General features: G+C 41.1%; 1 pseudogene across 1 annotated transcript in view; it reads right to left on the bottom strand.

The window, feature by feature from the left end:
• Nucleotides 1-13,573: 13,573 nt before the first annotated feature.
• The window catches only part of LOC309829973 (very-long-chain (3R)-3-hydroxyacyl-CoA dehydratase 1-like), a 151,808-nt pseudogene continuing 150,118 nt past the window's right edge, over nucleotides 13,574-15,263 (bottom strand). The window contains exon 2 of the transcript in view: nucleotides 13,574-13,678. The product of the transcript in view is annotated as a very-long-chain (3R)-3-hydroxyacyl-CoA dehydratase 1-like (transcript). The remainder of the gene's footprint in view (nucleotides 13,679-15,263) is intronic.

The following is a 15,263-nucleotide window of genomic DNA, read 5'->3' as shown; positions in this document are numbered from 1 at the left end:
CTGGGTGCTGGTGTTGAGATGGAGATCTCTGGGAGATTTTCGCTGTTTGATATTATGTGCAGCTGGGAGGTCTCTTGTGGACCAGTGTCCTGAAGTTGGCTCTCCCACCTCAGAGGCACAGCACTGACTCCTGGCTGCAGCACCAAGAGCCTTTCATCCACACCGCTCCTTAATTTGGGATGATTCGTTGTCTATTCAGGTATTCCACAGATGCAGGGTATATCAAGTTGATTGTGGAGCTTTAATCCGCTGCTCCTGAGGCTGCTGGGAGAGATTTCCCTTTCTCTTCTTTGTTCTCACAGTTCCCAGGGGCTCAGCTTTGGATTTGGCCCCGCCTGTGCGTGTAGGTCGCCGGAGGGCGTCTGTTCTTTGCTCAGACAGGACGGGGTTAAAGGAGCCGCTGATTCGGAGGCTCTGGCTCACTCAGGCCGGGGGGTAGGGAGGGTCACGGAGTGTGGGGCGGGCCTGCAGCGGCAGAGGCCGGTGTGACGTTGCAGCCTGAGGCGCGCCGTGCGTTCTCCCGGGGGAGTTGTCCCTGGATCCTGGGACCCTGGCAGTGGCGGGCTGCACAGGCTCCCCGGAAGGGCGTGTGGCTAGTGACCTGTGTTCGCACGCAGGCCTCCTGGTGGCGGCAGCAGCGGCCTTAGCGTCTCATGTCTGTCTCTGGGCTCCGCACTTTTAGCTGCGGCTCACGCCCGTCCCTGGAGCTCCTTTAAGCAGCGTTCTTAATCCCCTCTCCTCGCGCACCAGGAAACAAAGAGGGACGTAAAAGTCTCTTGCCTCTTCGGCAGGTCCAGACTTTTCCCCGGACTCTCTCCCGGCTAGCCGCGGTGCACTAACGCCCTGCAGGCTGTGTTCACGCCACCAACCTCGGTCCTCTCCCGGCGCTCCGACAAAAGCCGGAGCCTCAGCTCCCAGTCCCGCCCGCCCCGGCGGGCGAGCAGACAAGCCTCTCGGCTGGTGAGTGCCGGTCGGCCCGATCCTCTGCGCTGGAGTCTGTCCGCTTTGTCCTCCGCACCCCTGTTGCTGTGCTCTCCTCCGCGGCTCCCAAGCTCCCCCACTCCGCCTCCCGAAGTCTCCACCCGCGAAGGGGCTTCCTAGTGTGTGGACACTTTTCCTCCTTCACAGCTCTCTCCCGCTGGTGCAGGACCCGTCCCTATCCTTTTGTCTCTGTTTAGTTTTTTCTTTTGCCCTAACCTGGTACGTGGGGGGTTCCTTGCCTTTTGGGAGATCTGAGGTCTTCTGCCAGCGTTCAGTAGGTGCTCCGTAGGAGTTGTTCCACGTGTAGATGTATTTCTGGTGTATCTGTGGGGAGGAAGGTGATCTCTGCGTCTTACTCTTCCGCCATCTTCCCGGAAGTCCCTGCCACTCCCTTCTGGCTTGCAGAGTTTCTGCTTAAAGATCAGCTGTTAACCTCATGGGGATTCCCTTGTATGTTATTTGTTGATTTTCCCTTTCTGCTTTTTTTTTTTGCTCTACACAGGCCTCTCACTGTTGTGGCCTCTCCCGTTGCGGAGCACAGGCTCTGGACGCACAGGCTCAGCAGCCATGGCTCATGGGCCCAGCCACTCCGCGGCATGTGGGATCTTCCCGGACCGGGACATGAACCCATGTTCCCTGCATTGGCAGGCGGACTCTCAACCACTGTGTCACCAGGGAAGCCCCTACCTTGCTGCTTTTAATATTTTTTCTTTATATTTAATTTTTGATAGTTTGATTAATATGTGTCTCGGCATGTTTCTCTTTGGGTTTATCCTGTATGGGACTCTCTGCACTTCCTGGACTTGATTGACTATTTCCTCTCCCATGTTTGGGAAGTTTTTAACTATAATCTCTTCAAATATTTTCTCACACCTTTTCTTTTTTCTTCTTCTTCTGGGACCCCTATAATTCGAATGTTGGTGTGTTTAGTGTTGTCCCCAAGGTCTCTGAGACTGTCGTCAATTCTTTTCATTGTTTTTTCTTTATTTTGCTCCCTGGCCGTTATTTCCACCATTTTATCTTCCAGCTTACTTATCCGTTCTTCTGCCTCACTTATTCTGCTGTTGATTCCTTTTAGAGTATTTTTAATTTCAATTGTTGTGTTGTTCATCACTGTTTGTTTCCTCTTTAGTTCTTCTAGATCCTTGTTAAATATTTCTCGTATTTTCTTCATTCTGTTTCCGAGATTTTGGATCATTTTTAATATCATTACTCTGAATACTTTTTTAGGTAGGTTGCCTATTTGGTCTTCATTTATTTGGTCTTGTAGGTTTTTACCTTGCTCCTTCAGCTGTAACGTATTTTTTTGTCATTTCATTTTTTTTTGATGGGTGGTGCTGTATTCCTGTCTTAGTGGTTGTTTGGCCTGAGGCGTCCAGCAGTGGAGTTTGCAGACAGTTGTACAGAGCCAGGTCTTGGTGCCAAGATGAGGACCTCTGGGAGGCCTCACTCCAATGAATATTCCCAGGGGTCTGAGGTTCTCGTTAGTCCAGCAGTTTGGACTCAGAGCTCCCACCACAGGAGCTCAGGCCCGACCTCCAGCCTGGAAACCACGATCCTGCAAGCTGTGTGGTGAGGCAAAAAAAAAAAAAAAAAAAGCAAAAAAGGAGCAGTACAATAACAAAGAATAAAAAACAAAATAAAATTAGAAAGATAAAAAATATATTAGGAAAAATAAAAATATAATTGAAACAACTGGTTGTTGGGGGTTCCTCCCATCCTCTTAAGTTTCTGTGGTCCCCCACCAGTGACTGGTAGGTGCCCTAGTTGTGCAGAGACACGAATTCTGCATCCTCCTAGTCCACCATCTTGACTCCACCCTCCAGGGCTTTGTTTTTCTAACTGAACTCAAACTAATACAGAAGTGAATGGAAATAAACCATTGGGCAATAATCAGAGCCCACCAATCAGAACAGAACTTAGTATCTTCACTAACTAAATTATTTTAGGATTAGAGAAAATTTTAAGAAGCAGGGTTTTGAGGATCCGTCCCAAGAAAGGCATACAAACCGTAAGGCAATTAGAATTTGTGTTTCTGTAACTTATTTTAACATAGTAACAAAAGTTATTATTATTGATTCCAATCAGTAAATCCAAGGTTTCTCAGAGCGATTTGTAATGCTTAAGATTTTCTGGAGGAAAAAGGTTCAAAATAATGTTTACTTCTTCTATGTCATGAGGAAACATTTTTATGTTTGTTTTGCATTATGCTCTGCTAATCTAGCTGGGATTTCTTTTTATGCTTCCTAGGATTGTTGTTTTGTTTTGTTTTTTTTAGCAGCACAGGAACTAAGAGGGCAAATGGTCAAGGTCATTGACTCCCAACATTCATTCCACTCCAACAACTGACTACCCAATCATGGTAATCCCATTTCCATTGCCAGTGACTAGTTTAGGAGTAGGGTGTGACACAACTCAGCCTGAGAGGAAATATACTAGGTCCTTCCAGGGGTAGTTTTCCTACTCTTAAAAATGAGACCCTGGAGAAAAGACCCCTTTATTCCTCTGGATGTTGCTGTGTCTGATATGAGTACTAGAATGGCCACATGTCTCTTGCTGTGACTCTGAAGATGAAGACAATGCCAGAGATGGTAAAGCAGAGTAGTGGAAAGAACTTGTCCTGAATGACATTGTTGAGTCACTGTATCATTCAGTCCTGCCCTACCTCTGATCTCCTTCTGTGAGATAAGACATTTCTCTGTTGTTTAAACTGGTTTGAATTGGGCTCTGTATTTCTTGTGACCAAAAGCATATGCATTTAGAACAGCTCAAACATGGTTAGAAAGAAGTATCATTAGTCCATCAATGATATGTTCATAGAGAAGATTATCTCAAGGGAAAGACAGAATTTAATTTTAAATTAATAACAGCTAGAAGATATATTATTTTTTCCCCCTTTCCTCCTTTTGTGAGTTTGTATGTGTATGCTTCTGTGTGAGATTTTGTCTGTATAACTTTGCTTTCACCATTTGTCCTAGGGTTCTGACTGTCTGGGTTTTTTTATTTTTTTACTTAAAAAATTTTTTTTCCTTAATAATTATTTTTTATTTTAATAACTTTATTTTATCTTACTTTATTTTATTTTATCCTCTTTCTTTCTATTTTTTCTCCCTTTTATTCTGAGCCATGTGGAGGACAGGCTCTTTGTGCTCCAGCCAGGCATCAGGGCTGTGCCACTGAGGTGGGAGAGCCAACTTCAGGACACTGGTCCACAAGAGACCTCCCAGCTCCACATAATATCAAATGGCGAAAATCTCTCAGAGATCTCCATCTCAACACCAAGACCCAGCTTCACTCAACGACCAGCAAGCTACAGTGCTGGACACCCTATGCCAAACAACTAGTAAGACAGGAACACAGCCCCATCCATTAGCAGAGAGGCTGCCTAAAATCATAATAAGTCTACAGACACCCCAAAACACACCACCAGACATGGACCTGCCCACCAGAAAGACAAGATCCAGCCTCATCCACCAGAACACAGGCAATAGTACCCTCCACCAGGAAACCTACAAAACCCACTGAACCAACCTTAGCCACTGGGGACAGACACCAAAAACAACGGGAACTACGAACCTGCAGCCTGCGAAAAGGAGACCCCAAACACAGTAAGATAAACAAAATGAAAAGACAGAAAAACACACAGCAGATGAAGGAGCAAGGTAAAAACCCACCAGACCTAACAAATGAAGAAGAAATAGGCAGTCTACCTAAAAAAGAATTCAGAATAATGATAGTAAAGATGATCCAAAATCTTGGAAATAGAATAGAGAAAATGCAAGAAACATTTAACAAGGACCTAGAAGAACTAAAGAGGAAATAAGCAATGATGAACAACACAATAAATGAAATTAAAAATACTCTAGAAGGGATCAATAGCAGAATAACTGAGGGAGAAGAACAGATAAGTGACCTGGAAGATAAAATAGTGGAAGTAACTACTGCAGAGCAGAATAAAGAAAAAAGAATGAAAAGAACTGAGGACAGTCTCAGAGACCTCTGGGACAATATTAAACGCACAAACATTTGAATTATAGGGGTCCCAGAAGAAGAAGAGAAAAAGAAAGGGACTGAGAAAATATTTGAAGAGATTATAGTTGAAAACTTCCCTAATATGGGAAAGGAAATAGTTAATCAAGTCCAGGAGGCACAGAGAGTCCTATACAGGATAAATCTAAGGAGAAACACGCCAAGACACATATTAATCAAACTATCAAAAATTAAATACAAAGGAAACATATTAAAAGCAGCAAGGGAAAAACAACAAATAACACACAAGGGAATCCCCATAAGGTTAGCAGCTGATCTTTCAGCAGAAACTCTGCAAGCCAGAAGGGAGTGGCAGGACATATTTAAAATGATGAAGGAGAAAATACTACAAACAAGATTACTCTACCCAGCAAGGATCTCATTCAGATTTGATGGAGAAATTAAAACCTTTACAGACAAGCAAAAGCTGAGACAAAGTTCAGCACCACCAAACCAGCTTCAAAACAAATGCTAAAGGAACTTCTCTAGGCAAGAAACACAAGAGAATGAAAAGACCTACGATAACAACCCCAAAACAATTAAGAAAATGGGAATAGGAACACACATATCGATAATTACCTTAAATGTAAATGGATTAAATGCTCCCACCAAAAGACACAGATTGGCTGAATGGATACAAAAACAAGACATATATATTTGCTGTCTACAAGAGACCCACTTCAGACCTAGGCACACATACAGACTGAAAGTGAGGGGATGGAAAAAGATATTCCATGCAAATGGAAATCAGAAAAAAGCTGGAGTAGCAATTCTCATATCAGACAAAATAGACTTTAAAACAAAGACTATTAGAAGAGACAAAGAAGGACACTACGTAATGATCAAGGGATCGATCCAAGAAGAAGATATAACAATTGTAAATATTTATGCACCCAACATAGGAGCACCTCAATACATAAGGCAAATACTAACAGCCATAAAAGGGGAAATCGACAGTAACACAATCATAGTAGGGGACTTTAACACCCCGCTTTCACCAATGGACAGATCATCCAAAATGAAAATAAATAAGGAAACATGAGTTTTAAATAATACATTAAACAAGATGGACTTAATTGATATTTATAGGACATTCCATCCAAAAACAACAGAATACACATTTTTCTCAAGTGTTCATGGAACATTCTCCAGGATAGATCCTATCTTGGATCACAAATCTAGCCTTGGTAAATTTAAGAAAATTGAAATCGTACCAAGTATCTTTTCTGACCACAACGCTATGAGACTAGATGTCAATTACAGGAAAAGATCTGTAAAAAATACGAACACATGGAGGCTAAACAATACACTACTTAATAACGAAGTGATCACTGAAGAAATCAAAGAGGAAATTAAAAACTACCTAGAAGCAAATGACAATGGAGACACGACGACCCAAAACCTATGGGATGCAGCAAAAGCAGTTCTAAGAGGGGAGTTTATAGCAATACAATCCTACCTTTAGAAACAGGAAACATCTCAAATAAACAACTTAACCTTGCACCTAAAGCAATTAGAGAAAGAAGAACAAAAAAAAAAAAACCAAATTTAGCGGAAGGAAAGAAATAATAAAGATCAGATCAGAAATAAATGAAAAAGAAACGAAGGAAACGATAGCAAAATCAATAAAACTACAAGCTGGTTGTTTGAGAAGATAAACAAAATTGATAAACCATTAGCCAGACTCATCAAGAAAAAAAGGAAGAAGAATCAAATCAATAGAATTAGAAATGAAAACGGACAAATAACAACTGACACTGCAGAAATACAAAAGATAATGAGAGATTACTACAAGCAACTCTATGCCAATAAAATGGACAACCTGGAAGAAATGGACAAATTCTTAGAAATGCACAACCTGCCGATACTGAACCAGGAAGAAATAGAAAATATGAACAGGCCAATCACAAGCACTGAAATTGAAACTGTGATTAAAAATCTTCCAACAGGACTTCCCTGGTGGCACAGTGGCTGAGAGTCCACCTGCTGATGCAGGGGACGCGGGTTCATGCCCCGGTCCGGGAAGATGCCACATGCCGTGGAGCGGCTGGGCCTGTGAGCCATGGCCACAGAGCCTGCGCGTCTGGAGCCTGTGCTCCGCAACGGGAGAGGCCACAACAGTGAGAGGCCCGCATACCGCAAAAAAAAAAAAAAAAAAAAATCTTCCAACAAACAATAGCCCAGGACCAGATGGCTTCACAGGCGATTTCTACCAAACATTTAGAGAAGAGCTAACGCCTATCCTTCTCAAACTCTTCCAAAATATAGCAGAGGGAGGAACATTTCCAAACTCATTCTATGAGGCCACCATCACCCTGATACCATAACCAGACAAAGATGTCACAAAGAAAGAAAACTACAGGCCAATATCACAGATGAACATAGATGCAAAAATCCTCAACAAAATACTAGCAAAAGAGTCCAACAGCACATTAAAAGGATCATACAACATGTTCAGGTGGGGTTTATTCCAGGAATGCAAGGATTCTTCAATATACACAGATCAGTCAACGTGATACACCATAATAACAACTGAAGGAGAAAACCCATATGATCATCTCAATAGATGCAGAGAAAGCTTTTGACAAAATTCAACACCCATTTATGATAAAAACCCTGCAGAAAGTAGGCATAGAGGGAACTTTCCTCAACATAATAAAGGCCATATATGACAAACCCACAGCCAACATTGTCCTCAATGGTGAAAAACTAAAAGCATTTCCACTAAGATCAGGAACAAGACTAGGTTGCCCACTCTCACCACTCTTATTCAACATAGTTTTGGAAGTCCTAGCCACAGCAATCAGAGAAGAAAAAGAAATAAAAGGAATCCAAATCAGAAAGAAGAAGTAAAGCTGTCACTGTTTTCAGATGACATGACACTATACATAGAGAATCCTAAGGATGCTACCAGAAAACTACTAGAGCTAATCAATGAATTTGGTAAAGTAGCAGGATACAAAATTAATGCACAGAATACTCTGGCATTCTTATACACTAATAATGAAAAATCTGAAAGTGAAATGAAGAAAACACTTCCATTTACCACTGCAACAAAAAGAATAAAATATCTAGGAATAAACCTACCTAAGGAGACAAAAGACCAGTGTGCAGAAAACTATAAGACACTGATGAAAGAAATTAAAGATGATACAAATAGATTGAGAGATATTCCATGTTCTTGAATTGGAAGAATCAACATTGTGAAAATGACTCTACTACCCAAAGCAATCTACAGATTCAATGCAATCCCTATCAAATTACCACTGGCATTTTTCACAGAACTAGAACAAAAAATTGCACAATTTGTATGGAAACACAAAAGACCCCATATAACCAAAGCAATATTGAAAACGAAAAATGGAGCTGGAGGAATCAGGCTCCCTGACTTCAGACTATACTACAAAGCTATAGTAATCAAGGCAGTATGGTACTGGCACAAAAAGAGAAATATAGATCAATGGGACAGGATAGAAAGCCCGGAGATAAACCCACGCACATATGGTCACCTTATCTTTGATAAAGGAGGCAAGAATATACAGTGGAGAAAAGACAGCCTCTTCAATAAGTGGTGCTGGGAAAACTGGACAGGTACATGTAAAAGTATGAAATTAGAGCACTCCCTAACACCATACACAAAAATAAACTCAAAATGGATTAAAGACCTAAATGTAAGGCCAGGAACTATAAAACTCTTCAAGGAAAACATATGCAGAACACTCTGTGACATAAATCATAGCAAGAACTTTTTTGACCCACCTCCTAGAGAAATGGAAATAAAAACAAAAATAAAGAAGTGGGACCTAATGAAACTTAAAAGCTTTTGCACAACAAAGGAAACCATAAACAAGACCAAAAGACAGTCCTCAGAATAGGAGAAAATATTTGCAAATGAAGCAACTGACAAAGGATTAATCTCCAAAATTTACAAGCAGCTCATGCAGCTCAATATCAAAAAAACAAACAACCGAATCCAAAAATTGGCAGAAGACCTAAATAGACATTTCTCCAAAGAAGATATACAGATTGCCAACAAACACATGAAAGAATGCTCAACGTCATTAATCATTAGAGAAATGCAAATCAAAACTACAATGAGATATCATCTCACACCAGTCAGAATGGCCATCATCAAAAAATCTAGAAACAATAAATGCTGCAGAGGGTGTGGAGAAAAGGGAACCCTCTTGCACTGTTGGTGGGAATGTAAATTGATGCAGCCACTATGGAGAACAGTATGGAGGTTCCTTAAAAAACTACAAATAGAACTACCATACGACCCAGCAATCCCTCTACTGGGCGTATACCCTGAGAAAACCATAATTCAAAAAGAGTCATGTACCAAAATATTCATTGCAGCTCTATTTACAATAGCCAGGACATGGAAGCAACCTAAGTGTCCATCATCAGATGAATGGATAAGGAAGATGTGGCACATATATACAATGGAATATTACTAAGCCATAAAACGAAACATAATTGAGTTATTTGTAGTGAGGTGGATAGACTTAGAGTCTGTCATACAGAGTGAAGTAAATCAGAAGGAGAAAAACAAATACTGTATGCTAACACATATACATGGAATCTAAGAAAAAAAATGTCATGAAGAACCTAGGGGTAAGACGGGAATAAAGACACAGACCTACTAGAGAATGGACTTGAGGATATGGGGAGGGGGAAGGGTAAGCTGTGACAAAGTGAGAGAGTGGCATGGACATATATACACTACCAAACGTAAGGTAGATAGCTAGTGGGAAGCAGCCGCATAGCACAGGGAGATCAGCTAGGTGGTTTGTGACCACCTAGAGGGGTGGGATAGGGAGGGTGGAAGGGAGGGAGATGCAAGAGGGAAGAGATATGGGTACATATATATATGTATAACTGATTCAGTTTGTTATAAAGCAGAAACTAACAAAAAAAAATAGCTAGAGATTAATATTAAAGTATAAAAATAAGAACTCAATCTTTAGAGACCTCAGGCCTCTTATAGGCTGATGGCAGCTGTCTAAACTCAAATCCCTCTATAAATCTTTCCATAAACCAAAGAGACCGAGAGAACAATTCATTCATAACCCTTGTCTATAGCACAACTGGAAGACAATGGATATTACAAGGTTCATTTGGTACATAATTGGGGAAATAAACATATGAAACCAACAGAATTTGTCCTTGACTGCATGCTGGGCAATGAATTAGGTGACAATAATTATGCAGGGAGGGGAGAGTACAGTGGGGTTTTAGGGGTAGCAGAACATAAATAGCACCAACTAGGGTTCACCCCTAGAAAGCAAGTTCCCCTCGGTGAGTGGAAGTATTGAGAAATATAGATACTTTATCTATATTCTTCTTTTAAAATATAATCAATTTATTTCCCTGTTTACAAGACCCATGCAAGAAAGATGAAACTTCTTTGTGTGATAAATGAGGCTTTCCTAACCTGGTCTGAGCCTGACTAGCCAGCTCCACTGAACTGTCCACACACTGTAACACAGTGATTTTGGATCCTTTGGACCTAGAATTAACTATTATTAACTGGACGTCCTTGGGCAAGTTACTGCAGGCCACTCAGTCTCAATTTCCTCATCTTTAAAATAAAGGTAATAATTACCTGCCCATCATAAGCATTGTGTCTAAGTTATATTTTACATGTAGCACATGCTTAGCACAGCACCTGGCAGAGCATAAATACTGAAGCGTCACCTCTGTTTACCTCCAAAGCTGTCAGGTTCTCTCATGCCTTTGTGCCTTGGTCTGTGCCGTGTCCTTGATCTAAAGCGCTCCCATCTCCCTTCTCTGCCCCTCTCTGTTTAGCAAATTTCTCCTTCCCTGTCAAAGTCCAAGTCTTTTTTCACTTAGACATGGTGATTCCATCCTTGTGCTGCCAAATCACTCATGGACACCTTTTCCCTTACACATCTACTGGCACTTAGCAGGGGCTCAGTACATGTATGAGCATAGAAAGATTGACCAAAAGGGAAAGAATGATTCATGACAAATAAGTTCATTGCAAAATGTGAAATTTAGAAACTTTAAAAAGGTTACTTGCATTCATTTAGATGATCTTAGGCATTATGCTACAAATGCAGGGACACTTTCTTTTTATTGTTTTTCCTGCCCATGTCTATTAAATTGCTGTTTTTTGTATTTCCCATTATAGTTCAAACTTCTCCTGATTCACAAACTGAAACAGATATCGTCACAAAGACGGATGAAACAAAGGAGCGGTGGAAGAGAAAAGTTTTACCAGTTGATGTTAGCATAAATGAGCCATGGGAAGAAGAAGTGGAAGATCTGGTTGCCTGGACCAGCACTCTTGATACAGATGCTTTGGAAGACTGAGCCTAATGCTCGAGGATTTAAAAAATTAACAGCCTCAACCACAGCTCAGCTTCACGGAGCAACTTTGGAAGGCTCTCACAACTTGGATTCCATTTTCTTTTCAAGTTGGTCTCATCCTATCACTGCAAGAACAAATTAGAAATATAAGTGCAAATCAGCGAATATGTTGTTTTAGATTTTTTGAGCTGTCCTTCATTGTTTGACCCTAAGTTAGCCAAGCAGCAGTGTTCATTGTGGTTTTCCAATCAGTGGTGTTATACCCAGCATTGTTAGGCTACTGGACACACATTTTTGCAGGCAGAACTTGGGTGAGGAAGAGGCTGGTATTGGAGGGGAACATTCAGGAGCTTCAGAGGCTAGACATTAACCCAAGTAGGGGATCTATACCTTGATCTCCATGTGCCTGAAGTATCTTGTTTCCTCTGTATTCAAGGGACAAGATGTCACCTGTCCAGTCCACCAGTGTTCCTCTTCTGTTTTCTCCCAGAGTCCATGCTCTATTTTCTCTTCGACCTTAACTAACCATCCCCTCCGATTCTCATATCTTTATTTTCTCTCTCTCTTTTTGCTGTGTTACCCCAATCTGCAAATATTCTTGGTTCTCTCCTATTCTAAACTGTGTCTCTACCTTTGACCCTGCATTTCTACTTCCTTTAACACTATATCATTCATAATTTCTCAGATTAATAGTAATCTATCATTTGCTCTCTGTATTTCTGTAGTTCACTTCATGTTTGCACCCAATGCACAATAAAATCTATCTTCTGCTTATACTACTAGGTTAAAATTCACTATGATCACCAAAAACTTCCATATTGCTCCAGTTCAACAGATTCCGTATCTTACTGGGCCTCTAGGCTATATTGGATATTATTGATCACTTTTCTCTCTCTTTTTTAATGTTTATGGCCTTGCCTTAAGAGAGACTTATTTTGAGGTTTACCTACCTACACACGCAGTTCTCCCTACAACACCACAAATTTATCTATCTATCTATCCATCCATCCAACCTTGGATCTAGGTATTAAATAGGTCTCTCCCTCATTTCTAGAGAAACTGATTTTAGTATTTATGAAAAAAAAGACAGAAGCTCTGTTATACGTACTTTGATGTCTGGGCACTTCCCTGGCTGGTAGATATTTCCAAGTCTGCCTGTGGTAGTTCAGAAAATAAGGCCTCAACAGGTTGTAGTGCCGGACAGTTGTTATCCTCCCCAACCAGGACCACAAAATTCCGGCAGCCATCTTGGATCTCCCCCTTCTTTTATCAGAGTCAAAGTACAGTGAAAAGACAATTTCACAACCCCCACCCAGCTCGGTAACAGTTACAGTTCTTTCTACATCCAATAAAAGGGCCACTGTGAATGGCCTATCTCGTACCTCAGTGAAACTATAGACCGTAGCTCAAAGATGCATCTAGCTGATGGTCACAACAAGAGAGCCTGGGCCTCTGACTCCTCTGGTGGTTTTCTAGGAGGACAAGCATGTGGAGTGTCAACAGGTAAATAGCAGTCACTGAGGAATCAAACCCGAAAAGACCAGAACAGTCAACGAAAAATATTTCCGTGATATCAGCTGCTGCATATTGTATTTTGTCTTGTCTATTTAATCTTTTCTTTCAGGACAAAGAAGTTACATTTGTTGCTGACTTTTCCTGCAACCAGAAGACTGGGAGCAAAAGTGCGTGGTGGGGGGAGGTAGGGAGAGAACAAGTCTTTGGAATGGAGACATTAGTTAACAGAACAGGATAGTTAATTTAGTTATCTTCACTGTATCTCTGGCCGTTCATTGGGGGTCTTCAGTAGGGATTTCCCTTCTACCCCTAGCCCTTAGTGGAAGGCTTTTTGGGCTCTAGTCCAATGCTCTTCTCTACACATTTTTCTGGGACAGTCCCGCCACCATGAGAGTTGTACCACCCACGCGTATTCTCATTCTCTGACCTTTTTCTCCCTGCCTTAAAAGGCATCTTTGCTTCAACTTCCCGATGCATCTGAAACTCAATAAGCCCAGCTTAAACTCATTTCTTTCTCTTCATCCCACCCCAGAAGACCTCCTTCTGCCTCTTGTGCTCCTCTTTTCAGTTAATGGAAGGACCCCAAGATAAAACCTTGGGGATCACTATAGACTTCTCTCTTTCACTTATGGCCAGTTGATCACGAGGACTTACAAAATATTGTAAGCCCTTTAGATGTCTTAAATCCATCTTCTCATTCCGGTCCTTACCATCACTGTGTATTACGAAGTCCTTTTCGTCCACAGATGAGATTATTCTTTTCTTCGGTGATATCATTTACCTGCCTAAAATTCTTCAGAGTGCTGAAATTTTCTGCCTGAAAGGTAATGTCCAAATCATAATGTCCATCATGTCAGCCATCACCCACCCTCTCCAACCTGCTCCACCACAACTCCCCACCTTGTGCCTAAATTCCTTCTGCTTTCCCATGTGTAACATGCTCTTTCCTGCTTCCTTGCTGTTGCTTATGCCATTTTCTGTACGTGGAATGCCTTTTCCCTTCTTCACTTGACCAACTCCCATTCATCCCCTGAAACTTAATTCAGGCGCTGTCTCCACAAAGTCTTCTCTGCACACCACATACCCACCCCAGGCTCTCCATAGAGTGTGTGTTGGTGTGTGCAGTTATATTATATTGAAATTGTCCATTTGCACATCTGACTCTCCCACTAAACCTTCAAAGTATAAGCCAACCAGATAGACTCCATTTCCGGATCTCATAAGACTCACATAGCAACAGTTGCCACAGTTTTTCCACCTCAAACAAAAGCTCCTGTTTCACTGTCTTAGAATCTGCTGTAAAAAATAAATTTGGAAAACTTAGCAAATTGGTAATTTAAAAGTGACAAAAAGGGAAGCTTTTATTAGCAAGCAGGAATATCTTGAGAGAATTCATTCTGGAAGAAGATGTTAGAGATTTTTTTGGTTTGTTTTTTAAACAGCTTCAGTAAGGTATGGTTGACATACAATTAATTGAACTATTTATTTAATATTTATTTATTTGGTTAGCTGAGTCTTAGCTGCGGCACGTGGGATCTTCATTGCCAGTTGCGGGATCCTTAGTAGCAGTGTGCAGGATCTTTTTTTTTTTTTAGTTGCTGCATGCAGGATCAAGTGTACAGTTTGATAAGTTTTGATATATGATACAGCCATGTAATCATCACTGCTATTCAGATTGTGAATATATCTGTCACCCCCCAAAGTTTCCTCCTTCCTCTTTGTAATGTCTCTCTCCTGTCTGGGCACTTCCTGCCCTTGATTCTCATTCCTGGTTGATCCCTGATCTGCTTTCTGTCATTATAGATTAGTGTGTGTTTTTCAGATTTTTATATAAATGGAATCACACTGTAAATACTTGGTTTTTTCTAGCTTCTTTCACTCAGCACAATTATTTTGAGATTGATTCATGTTTTGTGTATATCATTCTTCTTTATTGTTGGGTAGTATTCTACTATATAGATATACCACAATTTGTTTATCCATTCACCTGTTAATGGACATTTGAGTTGTTTCCAACTGGAGACTGTTACAAATATAAAAACTGCTGTGGAATTTCACCCTAAGATGACACAGTGAGTCATGCTCTCGTATAATCCCTTCTCCTTGAGTGTGAACAGAACCTGTGACTTTTTTCTAGCCAATAGAATATGACAAAGGTGATTGGATAGCCACCTTTGTCAATTATGTTACATTATATAGGACTCCATTTTAGCATACTGGAGAGAGATTCTCCTGCTGGCTTTGAGGAAGTAAGCTGCCATGTTGTAAAAATAAGAAGGCTGCATGGCCAGGAACTGCTCACTGCTTCTAGGAGCTGAGAGTAGCCTCTGGGTGACAGCCAGCAATAAAATAGTGACCTGGGCCTTATAACCACAAGAAATTGAATCTGTCAACAACCATGT

This window comes from Grampus griseus, assembly GCF_964374135.1.
Source record: "Grampus griseus genome assembly, chromosome: 1".
In the NCBI taxonomy this organism is placed as follows: Eukaryota; Metazoa; Chordata; class Mammalia; order Artiodactyla; family Delphinidae; genus Grampus; species Grampus griseus.
This window is presented reverse-complemented; position numbering and strand designations above follow the sequence as displayed.